Source organism: Moschus berezovskii, chromosome 14 (genome assembly GCF_049115385.1).
Source record: "Moschus berezovskii isolate FMDL1 chromosome 14, NW_MosBer_1.0, whole genome shotgun sequence".
Taxonomy (NCBI): Eukaryota; Metazoa; Chordata; class Mammalia; order Artiodactyla; family Moschidae; genus Moschus; species Moschus berezovskii.
The window spans coordinates 56,092,294-56,104,720 of NC_142473.1; the positions used below are offsets into that span (position 1 = coordinate 56,092,294).

At 39.2% G+C, this 12,427-nt stretch overlaps 1 protein-coding gene across 1 annotated transcript in view; it reads right to left on the bottom strand.

The window, feature by feature from the left end:
- The window catches only part of FCHSD2 (FCH and double SH3 domains 2), a 249,661-nt gene that overhangs the window by 141,520 nt on the left and 95,714 nt on the right, over window positions 1-12,427 (bottom strand). The gene's annotated exons all lie outside the window — the stretch shown is intronic.

Here is a 12,427-nt window from a genome sequence, read left to right on the forward strand (position 1 = left end):
GGATGTGACTGGAAAAAAAATCATGAACAATTGCTTATGTTCTTGAGAAGTCTACTTGTTAGACAAAAGAAGTCTATGGTATTACTGCTCTACATCTGTTTCTCTGTTGTAATGACACTTAGCCAGCATCTCATTGCAGCTTGGAGTCATTCCAAGCAAGTTCCATCACCTTTGCTTGATAAATGTGCTCTCAGCAAAGTTTTGATAAAGTCAAAGAATTATTCATCCTTTGCTTCCTGTAGTCAATTTCCTTTTCAAACCTTCTCATCTGCTTTCCCAAATGCCTTAGTCCCAACATGATCCTATACTAGTTATAAACATATTTTATAACTTATAACAATGAGTGGTACTTTGCTAAAAAGAGATATGGCACTGATATAGTATTCATCTCCTAAGATTTCTCTTCTTGCATCTAATGGATTTCCTACTACAACAATATATATGACCATGTGCTTTTGATACATAAAATGCTAGCTGTGGGTCAACAGATGACAGTGTGAAAACAGGAAAAAGAATAGTTGCCTGGGTCCCCATTCTACTTGCAACTGAAAAAAAAACAAAAAACCTTGAAACTGTATTTTTCAACTACAGGAATAATAAACAGTCTGTGCAATGGATTGGTAGTTTATATAATACACTGAATGCATCAGTTTAGATGGAAATATTCACTTCTTTAAACAGAAGTATATTAATTTACCTCTGGAAAAAATAGTCAGTGTGTTATGCCAGCAAAAACTGTCAGCATAAAACCAATGATGATGTTAAAGAGCAAAATGAATATGGGATAATAAATGTTAATTAAACCTACTATGGTAATCATTTCACAATATGCATAAGTCAAAACATCACACTGTATACCTCGAACTTATACAGTGAGGTTTATCAATTATTTTTCAATAAAACTGGAAAAAAACAGCAAAATTAATGTCCTCCATGGTCTCACTGCATGACCACTGATGGAATCTAGAATGTAAACTCACCACAGAACTTCATAAGCAGTCCAAAATTGATATGCTTGAGAATGCACTGAGAGAAAAATTCAGTACTCTGCTTTGTAATTATTAATTTGTACTTAAAATACATTTTAAAATCATAATGAAAATGAGAAAGAACCATTATAATTATAATCTGAAGGAAGGAAGGAAAAATGGAAAGAAAGGACAAAGGAGGGGAATAGGGAAGAAAGAATTCCTTCATCCACGCTCGCCCCTTCTTCCTTTTACCCCTCCATCTAACTGACTGCTGCTCATCCTTCAAATCTCAGCTTAAATGGAACTTCCTCAGGGAAGTTTCCCTGGAGAAGGGAATGGCAACCCACTCCAGTATTCTTGCTGGAAAATTCCATGGACAGCCTGGTGGGCTTCAGGCCATGGGGTCGCAAAGAGTCGGACACGACTGAGTGACTGATACTTACAAGGAAGTCTCATGATCAACACCAAGCCAATACATAGACTCAATCAAATCCCTCCCTGTTCACATGGTTCACAGGATCTGTTCACATGTTTCTAGCACTTTTCCTTCAATTATAAGTATCTTTATGTAATTGTTAATGTTTGTCCGTCTCACTATAGAAAAAATTTCCTGAAGGCAAGGGTATATGTCTTTCTCACAATTGTATTTCTATGGCCTAGCACATCGCCTAAAAATTAGAAAGGTTATAATAAGTATGTATTGAATGAAAACAATGAATGGATGAATCAATGCATAAATCATAAGGACTGTAAAATAAAAGGAAAAATCCTTTCATTATAGAGTTTAAAAAGAGATGTTTAGAGATTAGCAGACAAATATTTTCAAAATGGAACACCATGAATTGCCTGAAATTTGGTTACCAGTTAGTGAGAAGATCTGGGTTCCAGTTCTAGTTTAACCAATACAATCTTCTGTAGCACATCTCACTACACTTTCATTTCCTCTACTGGCAAATGGAAAAATAATAAAAATACCAGCACCATGCACCTCACAAGGCTATTATAACAATTAAATGCAAATGACGTGAAAATTCTTGCCATACAGATTCTTTTAACTGAATAAATAGTAACAGTCACAGAATTGTAGAAGAAATACTACAGAAGTACATAATAGCGGTAGTTCCAATTACAGTGGTGTTTTTCATTTCAATTGAAAAAATAATAATGGGTTGTAGAGTGAGTTCCTAAAAATTTCATTTCATTAGGCTTCATATATAAAATTTTGAAACATAAAGAAAGGTATCAAGCATTTACAGTATTTTACTATTCTGCTCAGTTGAGGAAATAAGACTCAAAATTATAAAAGAAAGCAAGAAAATTCTCTTAAGAACCTATCACACGCTAGGCACAATGTCATGAATTTTACAGGTACTACATCATTTAATCCTTAGGACAACTTTGTAAGATAGGCATTATCCCCATTTTGCAGAGGAGAAAAAGTAAGGCTTGGAGAAGCTGAGAAATTTTTCGATGGCTATTCACCAGGAACTAGTACTCTCTAGGTCATAACCTAGACTTTGCCATTATCAATAACTACCCCTCTACTCATGATGTGCTCTGCATGTAAGTTAAATAAGCAAGGTGACAATATACAGCCTTGACGTACTCCTTTTCCTATTTGGAACCAGTCTGTTGTTCCATGTACAGTTCTGACTGACTGTTGCTTCCTTCCTGGTTCCAAATAGGAAAAGGAGTACATCAAGGCTGTATATTGTCACCTTGCTTATTTAACTTATATGCAGAGCACATCATGAGGAACGCTGGGTTGGAAGAAGCACAAGCTGGAATCAAGATTGCTGGGACAAATATCAATAACCTCAGATATGCAGATGACACCACCCTTATGGCAGAAAGTAAAGAGGAACTCAAAAGCCTCTTGATGAAAGTGAAAGAGGAGAGTGAAAAGTTTGGCTTGAAGCTCAACATTCAGAAAACAAAGATCATGGCATCTGGTCTCATCACTTCATGGGAAAACAGTGGAAACAGTGTCAGACTTTATTTTTATGGGCTCCAAAATCACTGCAGGTGCTGATTGCAGCCATGAAATTAAAAGACGCTTACTCCTTGGAAGGAAAGTTATGACCGACCTAGATAGTATAATAAAAAGCAGACATTACTTTGCCAACCAAGGTCCGTCTAGTCAAGGCTATGGTTTTTCCTGTGGTCATGTATGGATGTGAGAGTTGGACCGTGAAGAAAGCTGATCGCCGAAGAATTGATGCTTTTGAACTGTGGTGCTGGAGAAGACTCTTGAGAGTCCCTTGGACTGCAAGGAGATCCAACCAGTCCATTCTAAAGGAGATCAATCCTGGGTGTTCATTGGAAGGACTGATGTTGAAGCTGAAACTGCAATACTTTGGCCACCTCATGCGAGGAGTTGACTCACTGGAAAAGACTCTGATGCTGGGAAAGGTTGGGGGCGGGAGGAGAAGGGGACGACAGAGAATGAGATGGCTGGATGGCATCACCGATTTGATGGACATGAGTTTGAGTGAACTCCGGGAGTTGGTGATGGACAGGGAGGCCTGGCGTGCTGTGATTCATGGGGTCGCAGAGAGTCGGACACAACTGAGCGACTGAACTGAACTGAACCCCTCTACTCCAATACCAATTTAATCATCTAATCTCTGACCAACGCCTCTTGCTTCTCCTCACTCCCTTTAGGATTCTCACTTCAACAATTACTCAACCCAATCAGAGTCAACAAACCATTTCATCCTGCCTCCTTTCCACTGTCTTTTATTCCCTTCTCATAATCTCCCTTCGGAGAAGGCAATGGCAAGCCACTCCAGTACTCTTGCCTGGAAAATCCCATGGATGGAGAAGCCTGGTGGGCTGCAGTCCATGGGGTCGCTACGAGTCAGACATGACTGAGCGACTTCACTTTCACTTTTCACTTTCACACATTGGAGAAGGAAATGGCAACCCACTCCAGTGTTCTTGCCTGGAGAATCCCAGGGACGGGGGAGCCCGGTGGGCTGCCGTCTATGGGGTCACACAGAGTCGGACACGACTGAAGTGACTTAGCAGCAGCAGCAGCATAATCTCCATTTATGGCTCCCTTTATCCAGCTTAGATTTCCAATATTATCACTCTCTAATGAATACCCTATTACCTCTGCCTCACTCTATTTCCATCATTATAATTTATAACTTCCAAACTTGGTTAAATCCAAAATTTTGTTTACACCATACCAATGTCTGTGCAACAGAACACTGCTAGAGAAAATAATCATGCTACCTATTCTCACTTTAAATTGATGTCAAATAAACCTTAGTGTTACTCTTCTCCAAGGGATCTTCCCAACCCAGGAATCAAACTGGGGTCTCCCACACTGCAGGCGGATTCATTACCAACTGAGCTATCAGAGAAGCCCGTGTTACCCAGCAATCCTACTATATTCCCCTAATTTACTTATTTGCTTACTCTTATAGATAATTATTTCCCACATTTTCCTCTCATCTCAAACCCCTAATATGACTACACTTTTCAGCTGATAATGAAGCATGAAGACAATGTCCACATGGCTCCCTCCACATCTACCTCCCTCCCTGCTTTTGCATCCATATACTGTGTTATCCTTCTTTTTACTCCAAAAATTACTTATGCTCTGAAGGCCAATTTTTCACATCTGTACATTATATAACCTCTAACTCAAGACTTCCTGTCTAAGGAGTCCTTACAAATGGCTGTGAAAAGAAGAGAAGCAAAAAGCAAAGGAGAAAAGGAAAGATAAACCCATTTGAATGCAGAGTTCCACAGAATAGTAAGGAGAGATAAGAAAGCCTTCCTCGGCGATCAGTGCAAAGAAATAGAGGAAGACTATAGAATGGGAAAGACTAGAGATCTCTTCAAGAAAATTAGAGATACCAAGGGAACATTTCATGCAAAGATGGGCTCAATAAAGGACAGAAACGGTATGGACCTAACAGAAGCAGAAGATACTAAGAGGTGGCAAGAATACACAGAAGAACTGTACAAAAAAGATCTTCACAACCCAGATATCATGATGGTGTGATCACTCACTTTGGAGCCAGACATCCTGGGATGCAAAGTCAAGGGGGCCTTAGGAAGCATCACTACAAACAAAGCTAGTGGGGGTGATGGAATTCCAGTTGAACTATTTCAAATCTTAAAAGATGATGCTGTGAAAGTGCTGCACTTAATATGCTAGTAAATTTGGAAAAGTCAGCAATGGCCACAGGACTAGAAAAGGTCAGTTTTCATCCAATCCCAAAGAAAGGCAATGCCAAAGAATGCTCAAAGTGAAAGTGAAGTCGCTCAGTCGTGTCTGACTCTTTGTGATCCCACGGACTGTAGCCCACCAGGCTTCTCCAACCATGGAATTTTCTAGGCAAGAGTACTGGAGTGGGTTGCCATTTCCTTCTCCAGGAGATCTTCAAAACCCAGGTATCGAACCCGGGTCTCCCACATTGCGGGCAGATGCTTTACGGTGTGAGCCACCAGGGAATCCAAGAATGCTCAAACTACCGCACAACTGCAATCATCTCACACACTTGTAAAGTAATACTCAAAATTCCCCAAGCCAGGCTTCAGCAATACGTGAACCGTGAACTTCCAGATGTTCAAGCTGGTTTTAGAAAAGGCAGAGAAACCTGCGATCAGATTGCCAACATCAGCTGGATCACCGAAAAAGCAAGAGAGTTCCAGAAAAACATCTATTTCTGCTTTATTGACTATGCCAAAGCTATTGACTGTGGATCACAATAAACTGTGAAAAATTGTGAAAGAGATAGGAATACCACACCACCTGACCTGCCTCCTGAGAAATCTGTATGCAGGTCAGGAAGTAACAGTTAGAACTGGACATGAAAAAACAGACTGGTTTCAAGTAGGAAAAGGAGTACGTCAAGACGGTATATTGTCATCCTGCTTATTTAACTTACATGCAAAGTACATCATGAGAAACGGTGGCCTGGATGAAGCACAACCTGGAATCAAGATTGCCACGAGAAATATCAATAACCTCAGATATGCAGATGACACCACCCTTATGGCAGGAAGTGAAGAACTAAACAGCCTCTTGATGAAAGTGAGAGGAGAGTGAAAAAGCTGGCTTAAGCTCAACATTCAGAAAACCAAGATCATGGCACCTGGTCCCATCACTTCATGGCAAATAGATGGGGAAGCAATGGAAACACTGACAGACTTTATTTTGGGGGGCTAAAAAATCACCGCAGAGGTTGATTGCAGCCATGAAATTAAAAGACACTTACTCCTTGGAAGGAAAGTTATGATCAACCTAGACAGCATATTAAAAAGTAGAGACATTACTTTGACAACTAATGTCCATCTAGTCAAAGCAATGGTTTTTCCAGTAGTCATGTATGGATGTGAGAGTTGGACTATAAAGAAAGCTGAGCATCAGAGAATTGATGCTTTTGAACTGTGGTGCTTGAGAAGACTCTTGAGAGTCCCTTGGACTGCAAAGAGATCCAATCAGTCCATCCTTAAAGAAATCAGTACTGAATATTCATTGGAAAGACTGATGCTGAAGCTGGAATTCCAATACTTTGGTCACCTGATGCGAAAAACTGACTCATTTGAAAAGACCCTGATGCTGGGAAATATTGAAGGTGGGAGGAGAAGGGGATGACAGAAGATGAGATGACTGGATGGCATCACCAACTCAATGGACACGAGTTTGAGTGTACTCTGGGAGTTACTGATGGACAGGGAGACCTGGTGTGCTATGGTTCATGGCATTGAAAAGAGTCGGAGACAACTGAGTGACTGAACTGAACTCAAGAATAGTAATCCAGCAATTGTGTTTTCTCCTACAATATCAACTCTTTCCTTTCTACTGGGTCATACTCATATAATATCTCCCATCTTAAAAATAAATAAATAAATAAATAAATCTTCCATCAACCCTTCCATTTCTCTCTAGCTATCATCCCAATGTCTGTTCCCTTTAACAGCAAAACTCCTCAATAGAAATGTCTGATATCACTGCTTCTGTTTCTCTTCCTGGTCACTCGTGATTCAATTCAAATAAGGCTTTAACATTCACCATTCTGAAAGTACTTGTCAAAGTTATCAAAGATCTCCCTGTGGGCTAATCCAAATAGTCAATTCAAGTTTAAGCCTATCAGCCTATTCAGCCTATCAGCAGTACTGACCTAGTTTATCCTTCTTAAAATGTTTTCTTCACTTGGCTTCCAGATTATTACTCTCTTCTCTCTTGGTCTACCTTTATCTCACTAGCCACAGATTAGTCTCCTTTGCTGGTTTCTTTTGATCTCTTTGCCCTGTAAATGATGGAGTGTCCCCACAGTCAGCTTCTTCTCTCCCACAATTTCTTCTCTCCCATAACCACACAGTCTCTTAGATAAGCTCATGCAGTCTCATGGCTTTCAGTTCAGTTCAGTTCAGTTGCTCAGTCGTGTCCGACTCTCCGTGACCCCATGAATCACAGCACGCCAGGCCTCCCTGTCTATCACCAACTCCCGGAGTACACTCAATACTGTCAATATGCTGACTATTCCTGAATTTTTAATTCAGACATCTTCTGTAACCAACCATTCAGTTGCCTGTTTAACATATCTGACTTGGATATTTAGTAAGTATGTTAAAACTTAATGTCTGAAACCAAATTCTTGATTTCCCTAAAATGTTCTATTATTCTATTTCACCTCATTGACAGCTACTCAAACCTTCTAGGTGTTCAAGCCAAAACCACTAGAGTCATCATTGATTCTTCTTTTTTTCCCCTCATGTTCTGCATCTGATCCACCAAGAAATACTGTTCACTAGATTTTTAAAATATAAAGGAAACTGATTACTGTCTATCTCTGTCTATCCACTGCCACTACCCTGGTTTCAGCCACCATTATCCCATACCTGGATTACTATGATAGCATAAATGACCTCTCTCTGATTCTGCTCTTGCTTCCTAAAGTCTATGCTCTACAGAGTATAGCCACTGCAGTGCCCAGCACTTCTTAGTACTGTGTTCTTCTTACTATGCTTACCATCCTTATCACAGAGTGACATAATGTTTAATTACTCATATACTCATATGCTTATTGTCTTGTCTTTCACTAGAATGAAGGCTTTTATTTTTCAATTAGAATAGAATATGAATTGTAAGATATATATTTTTAATTAAAAAGTGAGTCATTTTAACAAAAAAAAGACAACAATGGTACAGGAGATATAAGGCACAAACTGTGTAATTTATACATGAAGAACTTAGGATACCCCTTTATTGGAGTGAAGACACTCTGATTTTTTTTTTACTTTTACAAAGCAGAAGCTTTGTATTATTCACTCTAGTATCCTCAGCACATAGAACAGGGTCTGGCACAGCAGACACTCACTCAATATATATTTATGGGAGGAAGGAGAGGAGGAAATGATGGAGACCATATTCAAATCCAGGATCTGTCTGGCTTCCAAACCTCTGCTCTTCTGTTGACATGATTGCTCCTGGTCCCAGCAATACTATTAAAGAATTTTTTAAAAGAGTCTTGGACTTCCCTGGTGGGGCAATGGATAGGAATCCCACTGCCAATGCAGGGGATATGGGTTCAATCCCTGGTCCGGAAAGATTCCACATGCTGCACAGAAACTAAGCCTGCAAGACACAACTACTGAAGGCCATGCACCTAAAGCCTGTGCTGCACAACAAGAGAAGCCACTGCAGTGAGAAACCTGAGCACCACAATGAAGAGTAGGTCCTGCAAGCTGCAATGAGAGAAAGCCCATGCGAATCAGTGAAGGTCCAGTGCAACCAAAAATAAAATAAAAAGTAAAAAGAAAAAAGTGTCTTCACTCTAATAAAAGGGTATCCTAAGTTTTTCGTGTATATCTTACATAGTTTGTGCCTCATATCTCCTATACCATTGTTATCTTTTTTGTTAAAATGACTTACCTTTTAAATTAAGATATATGTATCTTACAATTCATATTCTACTCTAATTGAAAAATAAAACTTGCCATAATAATTAAGTTATAATTAGTAGAATTCAAAAATATCGATCTAGGATTCCTCACTGGTCCAGTGGTTAAGACTCCATACTTCCCCTATTACAGAGTGAAGTAAGTCAGAAAGAGATAAATACTGTATATTAATGCATATATATGGAATTTAGAAAGACAGGACCGATGATCCTACAGGCAGGGCAGCAAAGGAGACAAAGAGGTAAAGAACAGAATTTTGGACTCTGGGAGAAGGCAAAGATGGGATGATTTGAGAGAATAGCACTGAAACATGTACACTACCATATGTAAAACAGATGACCAGTGAAAGTTCAGTGCATGAAGCAGGGCACCCAAAGTCAGTGCTCTGGGACAACCCAGAGGGATAGGGTGGGGACGGAGGTGGGAGGGGGATTCAGGATGGGGGGACACATGTATACCTGTGGCCAATTCATGTTGATGTATGGCAAAAAACCATCATAATATTGTAAAGCAATTATCCTCCAATTAAAATAAAAAATTAATGGGGGAAAAAAAGATCCCATGCTCACAAAGCAGGAGGCACGGCTTTGATTCCTGTGGGGAACTAAGATTTCACATACTGAATGATGTGGCAAAAAAAAAAAAAAAACTGATCCATATGCCACCTAAAATCATGCTGTAAACTATTTCTCATATAACTAATACACTGGAAAACAGATCAAACCTTATCAGGAAAAATTTTTATTAAGAAACAAACCAACAAATTGCAGTGGTCACATAAATCTACATATGTGATAAAACACCACAGAACTTAATATGCATACACCTACATACACAAACGAGTGCACGTAAAACTGGTGAATCCTGAATTAGATTGGTAGATTGTATCAATACTGATTTCTTAATTGTGATGCTGTATTACAGTTGTGCAAGATAATACCACTGGGAAAACTGAGTGAAGATTGTAAGAGCGCTCTTTCTCTTATTTCTTAAAACTGCACATGAAACCATTATTACTTTTTTTAAGTAAAAAAGAAAGTTTAACAAACAAAATCACAGATAATTTCTTGACTTGGAAAACAACATCACACATCAAGAAGACTCTAGAAAATGCTGGCAAGTTAAATTCATAATCTAAGATTAACTTATATAGTGACTGATACAAGGAGAAAGTATGGTGCTTAATAAGTAAGTGTCCACGTATTGTTGGTCTTGGTAGTAGATAGGGAGACTACCCTCATCCTAGATAACAGAAGTAAAGGCAGGGAATGACTGATATTTAGTCCAGTTGAGGTGTGATAAGAACTGCAATACAGCTGCAGCTTAAAGCTCCCACGAGCTGGGGAACCAAGCATGAAAGAAAGAGAAATGGCCAGAAAGAAGGGTAATTTGGGGTCAAGACTCCTTGTGGCTTTGGATATCATAATTTTTAAAAATGTCACACTATTAGAAGGGAGAAACAATAGAAGATTTTCAAGTAAGGGGTGAGAGTAGGACTGTTTTACAAAGACATATATATGGTTTGTGGTACTGTGGCAAATGAAACTGTGAAAGCAGAGAAGCAGCTACTTAACATTCCTAAGAGAAAATGAAGTCTGTTCCCAAGCTGCAGAGTTCATAAAAACACAGATCATTACTAGTTTATAGGCAAAATTTAAAGACAGGAAAATAGATAAGATTACTTAAAATAGTCACTAGACAGCTGAGGGAACTCCAAGGAATATTTACATAGAAAAGACCTGCTATGGTCTGAATGTCTGTGTTCCCCCAGAATTCATATCTGGAAATCCTATTCCTCAAAGGTGATAATGGTATTAGGAGGTGAGGCTTTGCAGAGGTGAAGGCAGAATAGTACGCTATAAAAGAGACCCCACACAGCTCCCAAATCCCTTCTCCCAGTATAGTGAAAGTTAAACTGAAAGTCTCTCAGTCGTGTCCAACTCTTTGCAACCCTATGGACTGTAGCCTTCCAGACTCCTCTGTCCATGGAATTCTCCAGGCCAGAATACTGGAATGGGTAGCCATTCCCTTCTCCAGGGAATCTTGTTTTTGCTGACTGTGTAGAGCTTCTCCATCTTTGGTTGCAAAGAATATAATCAGTCTGATTTCGGTATTGACCATCTGGTGATGTCCACATGTAGAGTCTTCTCTTATGTTTTTGGAAGACGGTGTTTGCTATGACCAGTGTGCTCTCTTGGCAAAACTCTATTACTTTTGCCCTGCTTCATTCTGTACTCCAAGGTTAAATTTGCCTGTTACTCCAGGTGTTTCTTGACTTCCTACTTTTGTATTCCAGTCCCCTTTAATGAAAAGGACATCTTTTTTGGTGTTAGTTCTAGAAGAGCTTGTATGTCTTCATAGAACCATTCAACTTCAGCTTCTTCAGCATTACTGGTTGGGGCATAGACTTGGATTACTATGATATTGAGTGGTTTGCCCTGGAAACGAACCGGGATCATTCTGTCATTTTTGAGATTGAATCCAAGTACTACATTCTGGACTCTTTCGTTGACTATGATGGCTACTCTATTTCTTCTAAGGGATTCTTGCCCACAGTAGTAGATATAGTGGTCATCTGAGTTAAATTCCCCCATTCCAGTTCATTTTAGTCCACTGATTCCTAAAATGTCGACATTCACTCTTGCCATCTCCTGTTTGACCACTTCTAATTTGTCTTGATTCATGGACCTAACATTCTAGGTTCCTATGCAAACACTGCTCTTTCAGCATCAGACTTTACTTCCATTACCAGTCATAACCACAAATGGGTGTTGTTTTTGCTTTGGCTCTGTCTCTTCAGTCTTTCTGAAGTTATTTCTCCACTGATCTCCAGTAGCATATTGGGCACCTACCGACCTGGGGAGTTCATCTTTCAGTGTCCTATCTTTTTGCCTTTTCATAGTATTCATAAGGTTCTCAAGGCAAGGATACTGAAGTGGTTTGCCATTCCCTTTTCCAGTGGCTTACCATACTTTTAAAAGTTAGGTTGTATAAGCTAGCCTGGGGGCATAACCTTATCCTTATTTCTTTGGTAGCTCACATCCTGAATTTCAAACAAACTTGAAATATAACCTATCTATAAGTTGTAGTCCTTCTCTACTGTTCAGCAAGCAACCTCTTCCTAGGTCAGGCTTTACTTACATCAGCAATACTGTTAAGGTTTCTTGTATATCCTTCAGTTTTCTAGCTCTGTTAAGAAATTATCTTATGACCCAGTAATCTGATAAATATTCAGATTCCAAACCACACATTTCAATACTGAGTTCTTAATTACCCTGGATTCTCTGCTATTGCTTCATGAGTAATAATTAGTCTTAACCTCAACCAGACTGCAAACTCTGAAACCCTGTCTTTGACATAGTTTCCCTCAACACTAAGGACCGTCTTGAGTACAAAAGCTAGTAAATACTTCCAAATTAACTGCAAAAAAAGACATCCAAGTCTAAACAAAAGTATAAATACTTTAAAGATATCTGTATCGATTGGGAGAAAATTATTTGCAAATGATGTGACTGACAAGGGATTAGTCT